Below are 7,514 nucleotides of genomic sequence, written 5' to 3' on the forward strand. Positions count from 1 at the left end.
GCGCGGCCCCTGCGCTTACCCGTCCCCGAGAGAGCGCAGAGTAGCGGCCAACGCGGCGACCGGCAGCGCGCACGTGTGCGCCGGCTGCCCGCAACGGTCTCCGTACGCAGCGGTGGCCGCCGGCGGCTGCAGTGCTGCCTTGTCGACACGCGAGGGCAGCCGTGAGCGCGCCGGAACGCAATGCGCATGCGCGCCCCCCCTCCCGCGTGCAGTGCCGCCTTTCAGACACGCGAGGGCAGCAAGGAGCAGGGCGCAGCGCTTTCCTGCCCCCCTTGCAAAATACTCGCTAGGCAAAAGTGGCTTGGGCTCCTCCCGAACGCTTACCTGGCTTCATTACTACAGCTATTAGGAACCGAAGTGCATAGCCTTCTAGCAAAGGGAACGACCGTCTTTTCAAAACTTCCCGCGACTCCCCAGAATTGTCACTGCCTTGCATCAGCAGCCAGCTTCTTCCAACCCAGCCGCAAGAAACATTTTGCCTTCCCGGCAGAACTTTCTGCTCCCCGGGGGGTCCAAAGGAAACCCGTCACTCACTACTGTCTGTCAAAACGTACCGGAAGCCCTCAAATACAGGACAAGACGCCTTCTCTAAGGAAGCTGACTACTAGGTCTGCTTCACGGCAGCTTCTCCCCAGTATCAGGGTCCACTCAATAAACAAAATAGGACGAGAAATGTCTTAATCTGCTCCAAGTGCTTTCGTATAAGAGAACAACATCAAAACGAGGTATTATTGCATTTAGCCTCCACTACACGTGCTACCCCAGCGCCACGGACTTGCTTTAAAGCATCAGTGACGTACGCGGTCTGGCAGTAATTAATATTCACAGAATGAATACGCACTCGATCGAGTACGGGTGTTCATAAAAAGCTTTGCCAGTGCGTCGCTAGGTAACAAACCTAGACAAGCAGCTATTTGCCCTGATCCTTCGGCTTACATTTCTTCTGCCGGATGTAGTCAAACGTACCTGCATGCAGTGGCCTTGCGAGGCAGTGACACGGTGTCCGTGGGGTGGCTGTTCCAGGGTCTCTCGGGCTGTTCCAGGGTCCTCGGACAGCAACGGTGCTGGTCAACTTTCCCTTGCGCTGCACAGCAGGACAGCTCCGCACCGTGCCCTCCCAGCACCGCTACTCCTCCCAGCAGCTGCCTAACCGGCCCCAATCCTGAGCAAAGCTACGACCCCCAGGAGCCCGCAGCACCCCTCCTACTCTTCCCGCCCTCCCCATTTCCAAGAGGGACAGACACAGCCCCCGGGGACAACCCTGCCTGGTCACGCTGCTGTCCGAAAAGCGGATTCGTTGCCCGCTGTGCACTAAGCCAATAATGACACGCTCAGGAGAGACATTTGCTTATTTATTTCAGAGTTGTGCAAGCCTGGCTGCTCGGTGTTTTCCCCACAAATCAAGCGCAACTTCCCCCCCCCGCCCCGGCTTTCCAAGTAGCATTTATACAAGTTGCAAGGTTTGCAACTTTCCCTCTTACACCGGTTGGTTAGTGATTTACATACAATTCTAATATTGCTTACACACCATTTTAAAACTACGCATGCTCAGGGGAGGGGTCTTCACCCGGGCACAGGTCTTTCTGACCTATGGGCGTGATTTTCTTGTATTATAATGAGGACAGTTCAGTTCGGGGATACCTCAAATTCCTTTGCTAAATTGGCAACATCTACATAGAAAACAAAACATTTTGATTTACTATTTCTTTAAGGCTTTAGCACTTCTAGCATGGCCTTGATTAAAGAATTATTTCCTCCCAGGAAATGGGGGGGGGGGGGGGTACCTCCTCATCTGCCTAGTTTAAACAGCAGGAACACTTTCTGAGCTTCCAAGGTTGTCTTGCAACACCATCGGAGATGGAAAACACTTCCTGCCCTGTACCGGGGAAAAACAGGGGCATTCCACTGTCCCCCGTGACCTGTGGGGACTCAGGCGTCAGTGACACATGTCCAGTAAGGAACAGACCCAGCGGGCACTACAGCTCCTGGCCTGCCACGCGGCCACCCGCTGGGAACCCCGCTGGCAGGGACCTGCCGCCGCCGCCCCCCCCGCGGGGCCACCTCGAGAGGCGCAGCATGGTCACCCAGTAGCCCCGCCTGAGAAGACTACACCTCCCAGCATACCGTGCACGCGAAAAGGGCGGCCCGGAAGCCCAGTGCCGGAAGACTACTGCTCCCGGCATGCCATGCCAAGCAACATGGCCGCCCGGAAGCCCAGTGCCGGAAGACTACCGCTCCCAGCATGCCGCGCTCAGAACAAACATGCCCCACCGGAAGCCCAGTGCCGGAAGACTACTGCTCCCGGCATGCCGCGCCGAAAGCTACGGCTCCCCGCAGTCCCGCACCCCAACTCCCGCCCCCCACCCGCAGCGCTGGGGCACCTTTGACCCTCGGCACATTCCGTTCCTTTCCGTCCCGCCCCCCTTCCCCTTCCCCCCTGTCCCCCCGGAAACGGCCGCAGAGCCCCGAGCGCGGCCCCGCCGGCCCCACCACCGGCCCGGGGCTCCCCCGACACCCCCGCGACCGGCCCCGCCTCAGCTCCGACACTGCCCCCGCCCCTCCACGACCCTCCTCCCCCCGCTCCCCGACACGCTCCCGAGCTGACACAGGAGACCCCCCCCCCCCCCCCCCCGCGCTCCTCCGACCGCGCAGTAAACCGCACCACAGCCCCGGCGCACCCCCTTCCTCCCCCCGCCTCCGTGGCCCCGGGACGCTCCCAGCCGCCGGGACCCCCGGCACATGCGGGACCCGCAGCCTGCAGTGCGCCTCCCCCGGCCCCGCTCACCTCCTCCGCGGGGCGGCCGCCGGGCTGGTCCCGAAGGGCCGTGCTCCGTGGCAGCTCCGCTGCCCAGCTCCTGCCCCAGCGCCAGCTCCCCCCAACTGCAGCCCCAGCCCCCAAATGTGGGCCTGCCCTTGCCATCAGCCCCACCTGGGGCCTGTCCTGCCACCCAGCTCCCCCTGGCATTCATCCCAGCCCCAGGGCCCGCAGCTGTGGGCCTGCAGGAACTGGGCAGGGGGCCTGGCCATCAGCCCCTTCAGGGACAGCTGGGGCTGCCAGGGCAGCAGAGGCACCCCCACTCTCCTGACAGCAGCTTGCTGAGAGCTGAAGGGAGAGCCCTGCCTGGGGTGTAGAGTGCGGAAAGGGGAGTATGCGGAGCACAAGAGAACAAATCGAGAGCTCTGGGTGCAACACAAGTCAAGAAAAAAAAGAAAAAAAAAAAAAAAAAGAACAACGATAGAGCAAACAGAGGGACTCGGGGGGGCACCAAAAGGAGGGCCCTGGGGCACACCCAGAAGCACCCCGAAAACTCCAGGACAGGAGAAAAAGCTAAACAGAGACCTCTGCGGCGTGCCGCAAAACACACACGGGGCCACGGGGCGCACCGAAAGGCACGCAGAGGGCTCGGGGGCAACCCAGAATGTGAACTGAGGGGTCCTGAGGGCATCAGAGGGCAAGTGCAGGGCTCTGGGGCAGACCAAAATACAGAGGAAGGGCCTTGGCGCACACCAGAGGGGTCACCAGGCACGCCGCAGGGCTCAACGCGGCTGACAGGATGGCGCCTGCAGGCTGCCCCAGGCACACGAGCGACACTGCGGAGTGCCAAAAGCAAATCCGGGAGCGGTTCGGGGACCTCACGCAGCCCTGGAGGGGCTCTGGCAGCCCTCGCGATGAGGGGAAACACCCCCAAGAGCCCCGAGGGTCCAGGCAACGCAAGGGAAATTCCCCGCAGCTCTGGGAACAGCACCGGGCTCCCTGGCAAGTGCAGGCACTCCCAAGTACATGGGACTCGGGGACCAGCTCCCAGCCCTGAACACAATGCATAACCTCCTGCCTCAGGCATCGTGTTCAGGCAAACCGCCCTGGAGCTCGGCACCAGCGTGCCTCCCCTTACCTACGATATCCAAAGAGTCACCGCCGCACCAGCGTCTGTCCGTACGTCCGTCCGTCGGGGAAGGGTCAGCTCCTGCCCCTGCCCTCGACATGGCAGGTGTCCGAGTAGCCTCCCCCCAGTGCTTTTTCCTTCAGGGCTAGGATTCAGCTCGGAGAGCTGAGAGGAAAATGCCTGATCCCGCCTGCCTGCACTTCTGCCCCAACCCAGGCCAGAGCCCCTCAGGTTACTTAGTCCTCAGCGCTGCCTCGGGGAGGCCAAAATAACTGCTAACGGTCATTAGCCATACTTACCCTAGTTACCCGTGCCAGAACGCCTCCTCCTGTAGCAGTTCCTGGTGATATCGAGGGGCCGCTGCATTCTGGCTTCCTTGTTTCATCCCGTCCCTTCGGTATTAACCGCAAGCAAACGCTCGTCCGTCTCTTCTCCTCGTCAGCATTTGCCGTCCTTGGTTCCATCTCTGTAAGGAAGCGATAAACTCGCGTTTTACTTCCAGTGAAACGCTTAGGTTTATGCATGATCTTTTTCTCTTTACCCTGTTTTCTTTTTCCCCCTTTTTTTTCTTTTTTTCTTCTTCTTTTCCTTAAGGGAAAGGTCTTAATACGGCACTTTGCACCATACGTTGCAGGGTAAACGGTCTGGAAACGTTACACACAGCAATTAGGGCTAGGTTATTAGGCAGGCGGGCACGTCGCCTAATACCTTCCTAACGCCATCTTCCACGAAACCTTATTTTTATTCCGCTTCAGTGTTATTGTTACTGTTCGCAAACCCTCGTATGCATGCGCTTAACCGACAACTCTCTCGGTCTTTAACTACGTGGAGGAACGACAGCCCTCGATTTGCCTGTCTCCCTTTCAGACCTATTACCTTTTTGAGACTGCTCCTAGCTTCCTCTTACTCTTGCATGCTGGCCTCACAGGCGACGACCAAAACGAACAACTGCATCGCTAGGTCTAGCCCCCTCTCTTCAAGATGTGCCCCTTCGCGGCTTACGTTTCTTGGTCTCTTCAACTTCAGCCGTGGCAATTAATCTAAAAAAGTAAGTATGACATCTATTCCTTTCCGTAGCTGCGTGTACGATAACAAAACAAAAGAGAAACAGCCAAAGCAAAGCTAAGGCAGATACAGGCAACAGCAGCCACAGGGCAGGAACGGGTTACTCAGTCCTCAGCGCTGCCTCGGGGAGGCCGAAATAACTGCTAACGGTCATTAGCCATACTTACCCTAGTTACCCGTGCCAGAACGCCTCCTCCTGTAGCAGTTCCTGGTGATATCGAGGGGCCGCTGCATTCTGGCTTCCTTGTTTCATCCCGTCCCTTCGGTATTAACCGCAAGCAAACGCTCGTCCGTCTCTTCTCCTCGTCAGCATTTGCCGTCCTTGGTTCCATCTCTGTAAGGAAGCGATAAACTCGCGTTTTACTTCCAGTGAAACGCTTAGGTTTATGCATGATCTTTTTCTCTTTACCCTGTTTTCTTTTTCCCCCTTTTTTTTCTTTTTTTCTTCTTCTTTTCCTTAAGGGAAAGGTCTTAATACGGCACTTTGCACCATACGTTGCAGGGTAAACGGTCTGGAAACGTTACACACAGCAATTAGGGCTAGGTTATTAGGCAGGCGGGCACGTCGCCTAATACCTTCCTAACGCCATCTTCCACGAAACCTTATTTTTATTCCGCTTCAGTGTTATTGTTACTGTTCGCAAACCCTCGTATGCATGCGCTTAACCGACAACTCTCTCGGTCTTTAACTACGTGGAGGAACGACAGCCCTCGATTTGCCTGTCTCCCTTTCAGACCTATTACCTTTTTGAGACTGCTCCTAGCTTCCTCTTACTCTTGCATGCTGGCCTCACAGGCGACGACCAAAACGAACAACTGCATCGCTAGGTCTAGCCCCCTCTCTTCAAGATGTGCCCCTTCGCGGCTTACGTTTCTTGGTCTCTTCAACTTCAGCCGTGGCAATTAATCTAAAAAAGTAAGTATGACATCTATTCCTTTCCGTAGCTGCGTGTACGATAACAAAACAAAAGAGAAACAGCCAAAGCAAAGCTAAGGCAGATACAGGCAACAGCAGCCACAGGGCAGGAACGGGTTACTCAGTCCTCAGCGCTGCCTCGGGGAGGCCGAAATAACTGCTAACGGTCATTAGCCATACTTACCCTAGTTACCCGTGCCAGAACGCCTCCTCCTGTAGCAGTTCCTGGTGATATCGAGGGGCCGCTGCATTCTGGCTTCCTTGTTTCATCCCGTCCCTTCGGTATTAACCGCAAGCAAACGCTCGTCCGTCTCTTCTCCTCGTCAGCATTTGCTGTCCTTGGTTCCACCTCTGTAAGGAAGCGATAAACTCGCGTTTTACTTCCAGTGAAACGCTTAGGTTTATGCATGATCTTTTTCTCTTTACCCTGTTTTCTTTTTCCCCCTTTTTTTTCTTTTTTTCTTCTTCTTTTCCTTAAGGGAAAGGTCTTAATACGGCACTTTGCACCATACGTTGCAGGGTAAACGGTCTGGAAACGTTACACACAGCAATTAGGGCTAGGTTATTAGGCAGGCGGGCACGTCGCCTAATACCTTCCTAACGCCATCTTCCACGAAACCTTATTTTTATTCCGCTTCAGTGTTATTGTTACTGTTCGCAAACCCTCGTATGCATGCGCTTAACCGACAACTCTCTCGGTCTTTAACTACGTGGAGGAACGACAGCCCTCGATTTGCCTGTCTCCCTTTCAGACCTATTACCTTTTTGAGACTGCTCCTAGCTTCCTCTTACTCTTGCATGCTGGCCTCACAGGCGACGACCAAAATGAACCACCGGATCCCCAGGTCTTGCTGCTTCTCTTCGAGATGTCCCCCTTCGGTGGGCTACCCTGCCAAACAAACCAAAAAGACTGCCGAGGCCGCGAGGGTACCAGATTTTCAGACCGCTTCTCCGAGGCTTTCGGGGTGACTGACGTCACCGCTTCGCTTCACGTTACTCACAGCTACCTTCGTCTATTACTTAGGGCTAAACCTGTTTCTGTTTGCAGAGGGGCTTGTTGCTTGTTTAAACTTGACATATAGTCCATAACCTGCTCTGCATGCTCCCTAGTCCCTTCTGCTTTTGCAACACTTGTGGTAATTCAAGGCGGTAATTAAGAGTCCCCATTGCCCCATAGGCTGGAGCGAGACATTGCTGCTGCTCTGAGGAGGTGCCTAAAAGCCACGCTGTTTTCGCTAGCATCACTGGGGCTTCCCAGAGCCCATCGGTGTTCTCTTTGGCTCTTCCCGAGCCTTTTAGGTTTTTTAGGCTATTCCTTAGCCCTCCATTTTAGGGCAATGTTCTCCTTAAGCACTGCGCACAGCACGATTATCCCAGATCAGCCACATCGTGCACACACAGAGGCTTCTGAGAGGCGGCTCAGAAGAAAAGAGAGAAAAGTCTCTTTGTCATCCGCACATTCACCCGTCAACACTCTTCACCAGGAAGTGCTCTAAGTTCCTGTTTCTCTAAAGCGGGACTGAGTCGAGGCGGAGACGCACATCGCACCCCATCTTTGTTAGAACGCCTCACTGCTGCGGGCACTGGGTCTGGCAGCAGTTTGAGGAATGTTTGGGGCCTTGCACAGAGTGCAGGGGAAGGTCTGGAGT

General features: G+C 55.9%; 1 long non-coding RNA gene across 2 annotated transcripts; it reads right to left on the reverse strand.

Moving 5' to 3' along the window:
* Positions 1-1,334: 1,334 nt before the first annotated feature.
* On the reverse strand, positions 1,335-6,281 carry LOC135327744 (uncharacterized). 2 transcript variants are annotated; one of them, XR_010388123.1, is made up of 4 exons: positions 5,694-6,281; positions 4,761-5,283; positions 3,894-4,350; positions 1,335-1,876 (listed from the first exon to the last, which is right to left on the reverse strand). It is a non-coding gene; the product is annotated as an uncharacterized LOC135327744 (long non-coding RNA). The 2 variants fall into 2 exon arrangements; XR_010388122.1 differs by lacking the exon at positions 1,335-1,876 and having other exon boundaries at positions 2,688-4,350.
* Between the last annotated feature and the right edge of the window lie 1,233 nt (positions 6,282-7,514).

The sequence above is a fragment of the Dromaius novaehollandiae genome, chromosome 3 (assembly GCF_036370855.1).
Source record: "Dromaius novaehollandiae isolate bDroNov1 chromosome 3, bDroNov1.hap1, whole genome shotgun sequence".
Taxonomy (NCBI): domain Eukaryota; kingdom Metazoa; phylum Chordata; class Aves; order Casuariiformes; family Dromaiidae; genus Dromaius; species Dromaius novaehollandiae.